Below are 13,319 nucleotides of genomic sequence, written 5' to 3' on the forward strand. Positions count from 1 at the left end.
TTGCATCATCAATAAAGATTCCTACTTTGCTGCTTTTTCAGGCAGAAAAACACATTCACTATTTCCCAGTATTTTGGAGGGCTTTTCTACAGATGGAAATGAGTACATGGGAAACTAGATTGCTACTCTGACCTCCTGCCTTGTGGAGCCTCTTCAAGCTCCCTAGGGGAAACTGCCCCTTGAGATGACAAATACTGGACCCTTTGACTTGACTACTTGTTATCCACTCTTCTGGCTCTTACTCAAGCCAAGTTTGTGCTCAAAATCTTCAAGTAGAGATTTGGAAGAGCTGGTTTTGGGGCTGCTGCTGCTGAACTGGTTTGCAGCAGTCACACCAGTCCTTCCAGACCCTGTGAGTGAGAGCCTGGGCTTGGGTGTGAATCATAAAGTTATTAAGGTTGGAAAAGATCACTAAGACCATCTAGTCCAACCAAAAACCACCATGCCCACTGACCCATGACCTTCAGGGTAGTGAGTGCGTAAGTGGCCATTCTCTGTGCATAGTTCATACACGGGATGTAGGACAGTGATTGTGCTGTATTTCCACATTCATTTTCTGTGCCAAATCCCCTTACACTGCAAGCCGTGTCTTATTGCCTTATAGCACGTGAACCATCATAAACCCCCCTGTCCTTCTCAGGACAGTTTGTATCCTTTTTGACCCATGCAGGATCCCGGTGTATTTTTGGACCTATGATCTTGTCCCATAATCTCTGGTCTTTTTCCATCCTTTCACTGACAGCCAGTCCCCACTTCACATCTTGAATTCCATCTGCCTGGAAAACAATCAGCAAATAAACATTGGAGGAAATATTGGGGAAAAAAAATAGCCATGCCTAGCAATTGGCTTGCTGCCTCCAGGCAGGTGCAGGCTGCATGTGAACAGCAGCATTTCACTCAGCAGTGCTTTTGAAAGCAAGGAGCTGACGGCAGTGGGAAAGCTGAGTGATGTGATGGGTCTGGGGCCAGGGAAGCATCATGTGTGGATGCCAAGCAGACGGCTGAATTTTAGACGCCGCTAATTTTAGTTCAGCCTGATTTGCTTCACTGAGCTCTCCTGGAGCTCTGAGTGCTGTCATTCAGGCTAATCAGAATTCTTTGCTAGACTTAGAGCTGTAGGGTACATGAGAATCTGATCTGAGCTTTTTCTTTCTTAAGATGAGGCTTTCCTATGTTTTCTGACCTTACAATAAATGCATGCTAGACCAATAGAAAAACCATGAATCTGCTCTTCCATGTTTTCTCTCCTCCTCACTATGATCTTTAACGTATTTGCAGGCAAAACATCTCACAATATGTAGGCAAATGAACGTTCAAGTACTCAGCTCCCCTCCTTGTCCCTCACTCCCTGTTCTCATGCAGGCTTATGGATCACTGCCTGGCAGCAACAGAGTGAGCTAGGAGTGGGATGAGCGCTGCTCCTGCCACAACAGCTCTTTCCAGGCGATCCTTTATCCCAGGCGACCTGTGTGTAGGTATGTGGGCTGACAGCATGACTGTTTCTGACAGTGCAATCATCCAGCCCTACTATTAAGCAAAGCCATGTTCTGGCCCCCAGTTGCAACTGCTGCAGAGAGCCAGGGATGGAACAGCTTTCCCCATCTTCTTTAAATTCTGTGACTTCTTTTTCAGTGTTCATCTTCGTGGCTCAGTTTTCTGTGTGCTTGCAGTGTTGGTGGTGGGGAGACTGTCTCTGTGCTCAGGTGTAAAAATCAGAGAATGGTTAAAACCTGTTTTGAAAACAGACTTGGACTAACAGAGTTTAATTTAATCTCCAGGTTACCATTTGAAATTCATTTCGTGCAGGTTGTGATGAAAGGCGGTTACCTCCAAACAAATGCTCCGTGCTTCACCTAATGAAAACTGGCACTTTGCAGCAATTCCTGAGCAGGCACGGCAGCAGCTGCTATGGGATGGCTGAGGCCATCTGTTCCTCCCCCAGCTGCTGGCCACCATGGTGGCCCCTTTCCCCGACAATTGTGATGGAGGGGATGGTGGGGCTCAGCACATGACTGTGGTCGGATGCATGGCTGGTGCAGCAAGCAAATCTTGTAGTTATATGGTGCTTCTCCTGGCAGCAAGGGCAAATGAAGTGGTTGCTGTCCTGAACTGCTTACTTAATATAATCATAAACTCATCTAGGTTGGAAAAAGCCTTCAAGATCACTGAGCAAACTATCAACTTCACCTACTGAGTATCATCACTAAACTATGATAGAATATTCTGAGTTGGAAGTCACCCACAAGGACTATCGAATCCAGCTCCCCACATCTACCCGCGCAGGCTACCGCAAATTCAAAATGTGTTTGTGAGTGTTGTCCAAACACTCCCTGAGCTCCAGCACTCAGGGCCGTGCCCACTGCCCTGGGCAGGCTGTTCCATTCCCACCTGGTGCAGACCCTGTCCCTAACCTGCAGCTCCCCTGACACAGCTCCATGTCGTTCCCTCAGGCTCTGTCGCGGTCACAGAGAGCAGAGGTGCCTGTGAGGAGCTGCAGCCACCATGAGGCCTCCCCTCAGCGTCTCTGCTCTGCGCTGAAGAGGCCTCCTATTTCTGGGCTTTTAGCCCAGAAGCGTATTTTAACCAAGAGCTGTTGTACAATACTGGTAGATTGCAGGAAAGTCATGTCCCTGTCCATCTCCTTTCTTACCCTAAATCCATTCAAAACTAGATACGTTGCTTTCCCTTTGTGGTCTTGATCTAGCAGGTTTCACAAGCTTTCTTTGATTCAGATTTTAAAAGCTGTACCAATAGAAGGTGATGCCACATTCCTTTATTTCCTTTCTTCTAACAGTACCTTCTTGGCATGCTGCAATCAGCATGTCAGTACTGCGGTAACATCAGCCTCACCACACCAACCAGCCTAGTTCACATCAACAGGACCAGCCAACGTAGCTCTGCAGTGGCTCTTCTCTCAACACCTCTGTTCTGGAAGGGGAGCATGGATAAAGGCAGCTTTTTTACTAGGATGATGGAGCTGTGCTTTCAACAAGCAGTTTATTTTTTCATGATTTCCCTGCAAAAGCAGCTGTTGAACTTGCAGGTGGTTCCCAGGTGGATCCTTGGGATCTGATTGCAGTGTTTGTGTTATGCCTCCCACTGGCGTGCTGACCCTGCCCTGAGAAAAGTCTCTGCTGCAGGATCAAAGCAAGAAGGAATTTGCTTCACCTCCGAGGTACGTTCCCATCTTGCATTAACATCCAAGTTGCTTGCAAAGATCTGTGGAGATCAAGTGCACAAAACTGGTGGAGTTTTTGTGCAAATATGAGGCAAATGGGAGCCCTAGTCACAGAAGTTTAATAACTAACTATAAATTTCAAGACTGGGATGTTTATCCAAAACAAACCAAGACATGCGGTAAAGTTCTCATGTTGGTCGTGAAAGTCTGCCGGTGATATCAATCTTATTTCTGCTGAGGCAGAATTCTGCCTTGTGCTGATGGGCCTCCTGTCCTCCTGGGGAAAGGGAGATATGACAGCCAAGGGCCACCACACAGCCCAGCAAGGCATTCCTGCAATGCCTTTGTTAATGCTGTGTTTCTGGGAGTTGGTCCAGGCCCACTTAAAAGTGTAAATACTATTTTATTTCTTGGGTTGAGTTTTGATCCATGAGGCTTTATCTTTGGACACAGCCATTTCCCAGAGCAGTGTCCCCGTCCTCGTGATGAAGGGCTCTGCAGTATAACCTTTGGTTCTCTAAAACATAGCATGCTTTGAAGACCTGAAACATTTCCTGGCTGATTGATGGCAACTCATTTAATGCAACGTGTAGGTCTAAAACTATGAATATATCAAGCTGTGGAACAATATATTTCTTCTTCTCCAGGATGCTTATCGTACACTGCTCTTGCTTAAAATGGAGGGAGCAATTGCATTTTATCACCTGTTTGCAAAAAGTCATTATCAGAGGCTAAAAAATTTACAGGCAGGACCTCTGAAATCTGACATCTTGACACATAGCATTTTTATTGTTTGTTCTATGGCACACACTGAGAGGCAATGAAAGCAGAGTCCTCCCATCCAGGCAAAGGTATCATACTATTAGTGCAGGGACAAAAAGGAAATTGATGTCAAAAATTGAATTTTGTTTACATCTTTAGGGACTGGGCTCAGTTTGGCACTTTGTGATTTAAATATTAATTTTATTTTATCAAATTTGGCTGACTACCTGAGGACCCTTTTTAACATGTCAGGTTTTATAATGAATATGTCATCAATAGGAATTCATTTATTTTTGTCACATTACCCCATAAGGGCTGAACCCTCCAAATTGCAATACATGTATGACAATAATCACATACGGCATTGTTTGTAAATGACTATGAATAACACAGAAACTTTAAAGGATTCTCTGCCATGACAGATGTGACGATTTTTTTCCTTATCAATGTTTAGGAAATGAAAATAAGCAAAATAATGTACAATTTATGGAACTTCTGGGCTTGCTAGAGTTGCTTAGGCAGCCATCCCATGAAGCAGCTCCCACAGCAGACTGGGCTTCAGCACAGTGCATAGGGTATACTTTTAGACAGGTGACCTGGTCCATGGATGCAAATGCTAAATACACACCACTCTTATGCACAGGGCCTCAGTTCCAGCTCCTGCAGTCACTTCAGCATTTGCATTTTCTTTGCTCTCTGTAACCGTAACCATAGAACCACTATAACACTTGGAGAAATATAATCTTTGGCACTTAGTACATTTTCCCCACCCATTTGCACGTGCACTTTTGAAGAAGCAAATAGAAAATCCACATAACTCTTGTGTCCACAGCCAGGAAAAGCCATGACCTGAGAGAGAAGAGGAAAAAAAAGTAGTAGTTAACAGGGAGGAAAAAATATTACTGTGAGGAGTTGCAGGACCATATCTAGGAGCTGGTGTGGCTGAGTTGCTTTGCGCCATACTGGCAGCACAGATGAGCTGCCAGGGCAACAATGGGGCAGGGGAACAAGGGTGCTCAAACCAGCACCCAGGTCTGGTTTAAGCCTGCGCTTGTACTGGCCGTCGCGTGGGAGGTGAGTTTTAATGGAAGGGAACACAAATAGCTACTATTGAATGGCCTGGGGAGAAATGGCTCACCCAGGCTATTTTGGCAAATACTTATGAATGACAAATACATTCACCCATCATCCCATCAGGGCTGGCTCAGCAAATAGACTGGATTAATGATAATGACTGCAGTGAATAATTCAACTGGGTCTACCGGCAAAATCAGTCTCTGTTATTAGGCAGGGAAAATAAGAAAATTCAAATGGGCTGATGTGGTGCTGGATGCCAAGGGAAGAAAGAAAAGGAGACATACAGCTAACAGAAAAGCTCCCCAGCATTTGGGGCATGTCTGGGTACGGACCCGCACAGCCCTGTGTGGAGCTGGGCACAGCAGCATTCAAACCACGGAGCTGTTCTGTTTTGTTTCCAGGTAAAATCAGGTAGAGAAGGACTACAAGTGAGGCAAGTCAAGTAAGACCATGCCCAACATTACTGTCCCTTCTGGCCAAGAGTAGCCCCAGGAGTGTGGGGGTTCAGAGCACCTGCTTCATGCACAGGTTCACAAAAGATCATCTTCCAGCTTTGTCCTTTACTGATAGATTTTGGTTAGTTGGGCTTTATGTTTCTGTTTCTGGATGCTTGAAATACAAAGGACTCACAAAAACGAACAACAACAAACAAACTAACATGCAGATCATCTCAAGAGACTTATGCTCTTTTCTTCTGGCGCCATGTTTTGGTGAGTCCCAAATAGCGTGGTTGCATAGAGCCTCTTTCAAAATGGTTTCTGCATGGAGAGATTTGGATCTCTCCTGGGATGGCCTTCCTGGTGAGGCCTGCTGTGTAATTGGGGTAGATGATGAGGATGGAAGAACGGATTTATGGATAACCAAAAATGGTGGTGTTCCATTCACCACAGCCGCTAGCCCTGCATTGCATGTGCAAGCTCTGCACTTAGTAGGGACTATGGTGAACTTTCAGATGAGGCAAGCAAGCAATTGCCATTCCCACCTGAAAAACAGAGGCTGCTCCTTCCTTCAATGCCGCAGGGCCTGCTTCACCAGTGCGCTCTGTCAGGATACCCAGCATGGTCCCTGGTGAGGCTGAGGTGCTTTGAAGCGGGAAGGATGAAGGGATTGATGCAGCTGAGACTGAACTCCTGAGTGTTCCCCTGTTTTCCCCATACCAGGTGGAGACACCCACTTCAACCGGGCTCTCAGAGCACAGGGGTGCTGTGAAACCCAGGGGAGCCCAGGATGCTTTGATTTTTTTTCTCCAGCAGCAGGGGAGGCAATTTAAGGCTCATGGAGACTCCTTCTCCAACCCTCCAGGCAGGGACACAGTTCTGAGGGGCACGGAGAGGTGTGGAGGGCTGCATGCTGCCAGGAGGAGGGCTTCTGGCACGGGGGCTGCCAGCGTACAGAGGAACGTCTGTGTGCAGTGCCGAGGAACTGCGAATGAACTCTAGCAAAAATAATAATAATAATTTTTAAAGAAAGAAGAAAAAAAAAACAAAAAAAACCAGCTGGGCCTGTATTTCACATTTCTCTCTGCCCTTCCAGCAACCCTTCCCTGAAAAGTTTATGTCTACATTGTGAGAGGCGGCTGCGCTCGCACACAGCCAAGCCGTCTCCCCCCGGTTTTCCACAGCTGAGCTGGCCCCGGCACACGGGGCCCCTCGCCGACAGAGCTGGGCCTGTCTCGCAGGCTGTTGCACTTGGCCGGCACTGCCCATCTGCCTCCAATTCCAGCGGCCACCTTTCTGAGGGAAGGCAGCGGCCGGCCTGCTCCGAAAGCAGCATGCCAGCAACCTGCCTGGGCTCCCTGCAGGGCAGGCGGACTGTGCCTCAGCCTTTCTGTGCTCGCTCAGCACCGACCTGGCTGTATTTCCTCCTGATTGAAGGAAGCTGAAATTGTGTGGCCTGACTGCAGTCAGCTTGAATAGGTTGTGTGCTACACCGGGCAGGAAGATAACCTGAAGACATGCGGCACCCCTCACAAACAACCGTCCCTTGTGCCTGTGGGTTGGCAGTGGAGCCTGCTGTGTTCCTTTGCAGACCAGCAGTTTCCTGCTGGCTCATCCCTTCCCATTAAGTGCAGCAAAGTCAATATTTGACTTTCTCTGTGCTCCAGTGGGACACGTGGGCTGAGTGCAGTTGGTGGGAAGGACAACATGTAGGGGCTGGGCACCCAACGCCACGTGTTCTCCCTCGTCCTTTCCACCACCTCATTGACCTCGCTGTCAGTAACACAGCACTTCTTGTGCTGCAGGGGCTGACTTACTCTGAGTCACAGCTCCTGAGAACACGGGGGCATTCAGGCTGACCTCAGTCCTCTGCTCTGCTGGTGAACCCAGAGTGAGGGGCACCCCCCCCCCCCGCTCTCTGTCCATGTGCTGTACTGCAGCTAGCTTGTGATGGGTCAAGGCAAAGCTCCCAAAGACTGGGTTGAAGCAATGGTGAAGGAGCCCAGCTCTCCTTCACAGTGATGCTCTGCTTTCTAAGTGCCTGCAGCCCCATGGTGCTCATAATGACCAGTGCCAAGCAAACTGAAGTGGGGAGCCTGGTATTTGGAGGCAGCACTTAAACCAGAAAAACACCAAGGAGATCACTGCAGATTTTTTTTTATTTTTTTTTTTTAACTTGCCCTTTTGGGAATAGCAGAGACTCAGGGCAGAACAGGCTACCAGGGAATGAAGTTCAGCTTCCTGCACTTAATGGTCACTTAATGGTCTTAATTCTGAGGTTGATCTTTGCTCAGGCAGAGCGGACACTTATTGCACATAATTTCTTAAGAAAGGGAGTGCACAGCAGGGCCTGTCTGCTCCTGGAAAGTTAACTGTGCCGTACTGCTGCTCTGTGCTGAGGCTGCAGGCTTGAACAGGTACAGGCTGAGCTGGGGTCAGCAGTGAGTCAGTGCTGATGTTCTTGCAACTCCCAGGGCAACACTTCAGCTTGCAGAGATCTTCACATTGGCTTTCTCTTTCCTTTTGTTCCTCTTACCAGAAGAAGGGGTGATGGCAGGAGGGCTGAGAGAGCAGAATGGTGTAAGAATTAAATCGTCCTGTATAGCCATCCTTCCAGCAGATGCCATGGTGCTGAGCTCTTCAGATGAGCAGAGCTGGAGTTAGGGAAGGGTGAGGGAGGAAAAAAAGAGATTTTCTGAAATGCTCATCTCCAGGCAATCCAGCTCCACATTCAAATTTTCTAGTTTAAAAAAAGAAAAAAAAAAAAAAAGAAAAAAAAAAGCAGCTTTGGCCATCTGCTTATGTTTTTTGTTTGTTTGTTTGTTTGTTTTGTAGAAACTATTAAGTTCTGGAATGGGACAGCAACTGTGATGGAACAATGAACAAAATGCTGAAGTAAATGAGAATGATGGATGGTTGTGGATTTTTGTTTGTTTGTTTGTACACTGATGGTGCTTTTCAAATTCAGTTAAATTGTCCTGTTAGTGTCATGCTCCTCCCTCACCCTCTCCTTCTCTTTTTGTCAGGCGCCCACTTCCTATTTCCTGTTTATCCTCTTCACAGTCCATTCCTTCCACCACTGCTCTGACCCTTCATCCATCCCAATTTTTCAAGAAAGGTCTTTTCACTTCACCCAGGGCAAATACCTGCCTCCCAGAACCTCAAAGAGGTTTTCATGCCCTTCTCCGAGGCCATGGTTTCTTCCTTAGTTGGCTCTGCAGACAGAAGACCACCACCACCCCAAAACATCAGTGTACAGCAGCACTAGCTGCCTTTGGTGGCGGTACAGTTGCTATAGTCCATGGAGGGCTGAAAAACCTGTTGGTGCTGTGAGCTGATTCTGACAGACAGGTCAAAGCCTGCCAGAGCATCCTGTTCAAAAGTTTACCAGGCCAATCAACAAATAAAAAGACATGCTCCTAATATAAAGCATGAGCTGTCCTGTGACTTACTCTAGCACTGATGTATATCATGCAGCTCTGATTCAATGTGCCACAGCTGCCATGCTGCCTGTGTGCAGGCAGGAGGTGCTGAGATGAGCAGGCAGCTCCAGGCATGAGAGCGTAGCTCTGCTGAAGCTATCAGCACACACAGTGGAATCAAACTCAGACTTGGGGAGCAGCAGTAAGGGTTCTGCATGCTACAAACTGATGCCATTAATCATGTTTTCACTTGCCTCCTAGTTCTTGAGCTTTTTGTGCCAGTACTTTTAAAGTTTTCTTGGAAACTGAGAGCAAGAAACATCATTTTCTCAGTAGACAGCTGAGCTTGTTGTGTAATGATTTTGGGAGTCAGGACTTTGAGAGGAACACAAAGTATTGTCATACCTGCAGTGTAATCGTGGCACCTTGCAACATTTGTCTACTGCTTCCTCAGCAGCCACTTCCCAGTTCAGGGAGATGGATGTGTATTAGTTAAGCTTTTGAACAGAAACAATATTTCTTTCAACTAGCTCTAAACCTTATGTCTCCAAATTCCCTTGCGAAGTTTTGCAGCAGAAAATGGATTCAATAGCAACTGAATGGCTCCCTAAAAGTCACAGCTCTACACATAGACATGTTTCTGCTTTCAGAGAGTAAATCTTGCTTTATGGTGCTGCAATCTATGCTGCTGGTGAGACTGGCACTCTAATGTGAACGTGCTGTGAGGCTCTGTGCTTCCTGCTCACTCTGAGCACCAAGTTGTTCCCACCTCAGAAAAGCTCCTTTCGTCTTTATTTGCAAAGCTGCTGTTATCAGCAGTATACTTTGCTGGAAAGAAAGGTTTCTTTTAAGAATTAAAAATATACATAACCCTATGAAGGGTTTAATATATGAGTAGAATGCAGTTAAAGCTACCTAACTGGAAGTCCTACACTATACCTAGCAAGTAGTGGAGATGCCATTTAGAAAAAGCAGAAGAGAGAAACTCCAGGAATACAAAATACAATAATGCTCAGCCACTTTCTCTGAGTTGGGTGGGGGAGATACTGCACATATCTCAGGACCTTCCTCTCCTTTAACTGACTCATGAATGACATGAAAAACAAAGACCCTGGGAACGTGAAGTTATGAAAAGGGGTGGGAGAGAGGTGTTTGATGCTGGTCGTGCTAACAGAATCCCAGCAACAGTGTATTCATAAGCTCCACTGCTTCCTTTTTGTAGAGCATAAGGGGTTATGGTAGGAGCAGGGTCACTTGAACTTTGCTTTGTTTGCCCCAAACCCTCCCCAAGATTAGATAGAACAGTAAGAAACAAAACAAACAAACAAATTAAGCAGCAATAACAAAAAATACCACTCCAGCAATTCCTAGAGGCTTTCAGCAGCCTAACCACAGATGTTCAGTGCTTCAGTGGGACCTTGTGCTTGGGGAGCAGTGCAGGCAGGAACTGCGCCCTTTGATGTTGGACCTTGAACCCCTTTCATTCTCAGTGTAACTGTAACAGTGTTACAGCCTGCAAAGGTGCAGCGGCAAGTTCACACCAAGGGAAACTGGAAGCAGGTTTTCCCTCCTTCCTCCTGCAGCTGCCCCTAGCTTCCATCTGACCACATCAGAACAGCCACACCGCATCTGGCCGTGCATACCATCCCATCTCTGCAGCATGGGGAAAGCCTGGCTCCCCACCGCCTGCCCCTGCATCCCCTATTGCATCTACCGGGGAAAAAGCCTCTCAAACAAGCCAGGTACATTGCAAAGCCATTACAGCTTCTCATCCTACAGGGGACACAACATATGCGAGGCTGGTGATGATCAAAGGCCAGCAATGAGTCATCTCAAATCCAATGAATGATCATTAGTTGAGGGAAGAGATAATTAGATTGGCTTCACTATCTCGCTGTTATTCTTGGAGGAGTAATGGGGTGGTATTGCTGCTATTGAAGACTTTATTTGTTAGGAGTGACTCAGTGGGTATGCGTCATAAATTATACTTGGGAAAAACTATCACTGCTCCATGTTGAGAGCTGAAAGTCCATTCAGTGTGCGCAGAAGATCCTGATGGTGTGTTGATGAGGGTAGCATCACATGGTGAGCGGGCCCTTTCCCTTCACCTCACCTAAAGGGACGCTGTCAAAGCTGGGTGTGCTCTTGCCACTGTGGACCTACCCCACTGCAGAAGTTGAAGGGAAAATAGCTTTTGACAAAGTGGGAGAGAATCAGAGGAACCAAATGCGGAGCCATGGTCTGCTAAAGTCCTGCAAGGACTTTGTAGCCCTCAAGAAGGAATGTGAACTGCTGCCCTGGGTCAGAACTTCATGCTGCTCTGTTTTGGTAATAACCTACAGAGAGGTTTGGTCACAAAGCCAAGGCATTTGCAGTATCCAAAATCTGTCTCCAGATCTGAATTTTATAGTTGAGTTGGCTCATTTTTTATTTGAAAAAGATTGAGTGAACTTTTGTTCTTAGTTGACTGACTTTTATCCCATGAACTAGCAAATTTTAGCTGAACCAGGTCATCTTCAGAAACTTAGTGTTGTTGTTGATTTTTAAATATAATTCCTAATGTTTCTGCTTGCAGAACAGCTTAAGGTTTGGAAAGATAGAGACAATCAATAGTAAATGGGGAAAAATAATTGGTTGCATTTTCATGTTCTTTTTGCATATTGAAACCTAATGTTAGATTGCAGCTGAGGCTTAAGGTTTGTTGTTCATTTGCCCAGTCTGTTTTTCTTTCTTCCAATAGAGCAAACTTGGTCAAGCCATGCTTACCCTTGAAAACTTAGTTCTGAGAAGTGCCCGGTGCAGGGTTAGTCAGAGTAATGAATGTAAACACTGTAAAGATTACTTATTTCCTTTGTTCTTTTAAGTTGGAATTTATTACAGCACTTGAAGAGTATCCTCTTGCCGTATAAAAACACAATTATGGAGACCTGATTCTCACCCTTCCTTCAGTGAAGGAGTGCTGCAATGATGACAGGCTGGAAAGCAAGTGTGTCCCATATTGTGCCCTGGGTCAGCTGAGGTTTTTGCTCTGTGGTGTCTGCTTTCAGGTGGTGCATCCTGGACTTCATATTCCTGCTTTCTCATGAAAACAGCCTCTGGATAATCTCAAGCCCTGAGCAGGTAGCAAAGGGCTTAGTTCAGAAGGCAAAGGGAGCTGTGAGTCTCAGCTGTGAGTACCCCCCTGCTGCCCTCCCCATTGCCCCCAAAGCAGATCCATCTTTCCCATGAAGGTGCTCTTTGCCAATGCTCAGTGCTGGAGACATTAAAAAAACCCTAGTAAATCAGAGTTTTACATCTCTTGGTATACTGTTATCATTATGCTAAGTGACTATGAAGTTCTAAAAGAATCTAGAAAAATCAGGCTTTTCAGCAAATTAAGTTTTTTTTTAAAGAGTAATTGTGTGTTAGCTTGCCACTGCCTGACATACTGCATTATTTTTGGTAAGCCAGAAATCAGCTTGAAGACTTTGTGGCTATAGAATTATTAAGACAACAATTTAGTTTTAGGAAATCCCCTTAAATCAAAGCTGAAGAGAGCCCAAAGCCCACCAGTGTGATTTTCTGGGATCCTTGTTGCCCAGGGCTTCCGTCAGTCAGTGACCCCTTGTTGCCCAGGGCTTCCAGTGACACTGGAAGCAGTGCAGCATCTCCCAGTTATCAGCCCAGCAGTGCAGAGGGGCTGGACTGGTGCAGCGGAGGCAGAACCAGGCTCACAAAATGAGTTTGCCACAGAATTTCCCATTTCTTCCTTGCTCATCTCTGGACCTCTCTCTGGTTGCTTGCTTTCATGCCTCCCTGGTGATGGACTTCCCATATGGCACACAAAGAGGCATTTCCTCTTTTATTTTTTTTTCTTCTTCCTAACCCTTATACTAGCAAAGGCATGTATTTGTTTCTCCAAAGAAGCAACCATAGAGACCTGAACCTTCAGAGAATGGGAGGGGAATTTGTTAAAAACAAAGGAAGACTGCAGGTGTAAAATGTTTGTCATGCTAACACCTGAACAAACATATCACTGTGCCCTTGCTTATCTCCTTCCTACTCACTGCCTTTATTGAGTTCAGTGTCTTGCTAACTGCAGACACATTAATCAGGCATTTAGATTAGAACAAAGTCACTGCCTCTGTGCTGCCTTATCTAGACCATATAAATGTGTCATTATATAGATCTGGGCCAGGCTGGAGGGTTTCTTATGCCTTTCTGATGACCAAGCTGCTCACTGCTGCTTGTTTACTTGAATTCCCTTTGCCTTAAAGGGGAATCCAGCCTCCTTGCAGAGAGTATGATATTCACTGTTGCAGTTTCTCTCCTATAGTCCCACCTATAGAAATAAAAATGTAGCTTTTTTTTTTTTTCCTGGTCCACTTTCATTTCTTTATTTTCAGCACTTTTCCACAAATAACCATTTGCTCCTTCAAAATCCAGGTTGATGTAGGTTGGATA

At 46.0% G+C, this 13,319-nt stretch overlaps 1 long non-coding RNA gene across 4 annotated transcripts in view; it reads left to right on the forward strand.

Annotated features, from left to right (window-relative positions):
- LOC128086095 (uncharacterized) overlaps nucleotides 1-13,319 on the forward strand; it is a 155,317-nt gene that overhangs the window by 50,161 nt on the left and 91,837 nt on the right. The gene's annotated exons all lie outside the window — the stretch shown is intronic.

This window comes from Tympanuchus pallidicinctus, unplaced genomic scaffold (genome assembly GCF_026119805.1).
Source record: "Tympanuchus pallidicinctus isolate F22 unplaced genomic scaffold, pur_lepc_1.0 scaffold3, whole genome shotgun sequence".
NCBI lineage: Eukaryota > Metazoa > Chordata > Aves > Galliformes > Phasianidae > Tympanuchus > Tympanuchus pallidicinctus.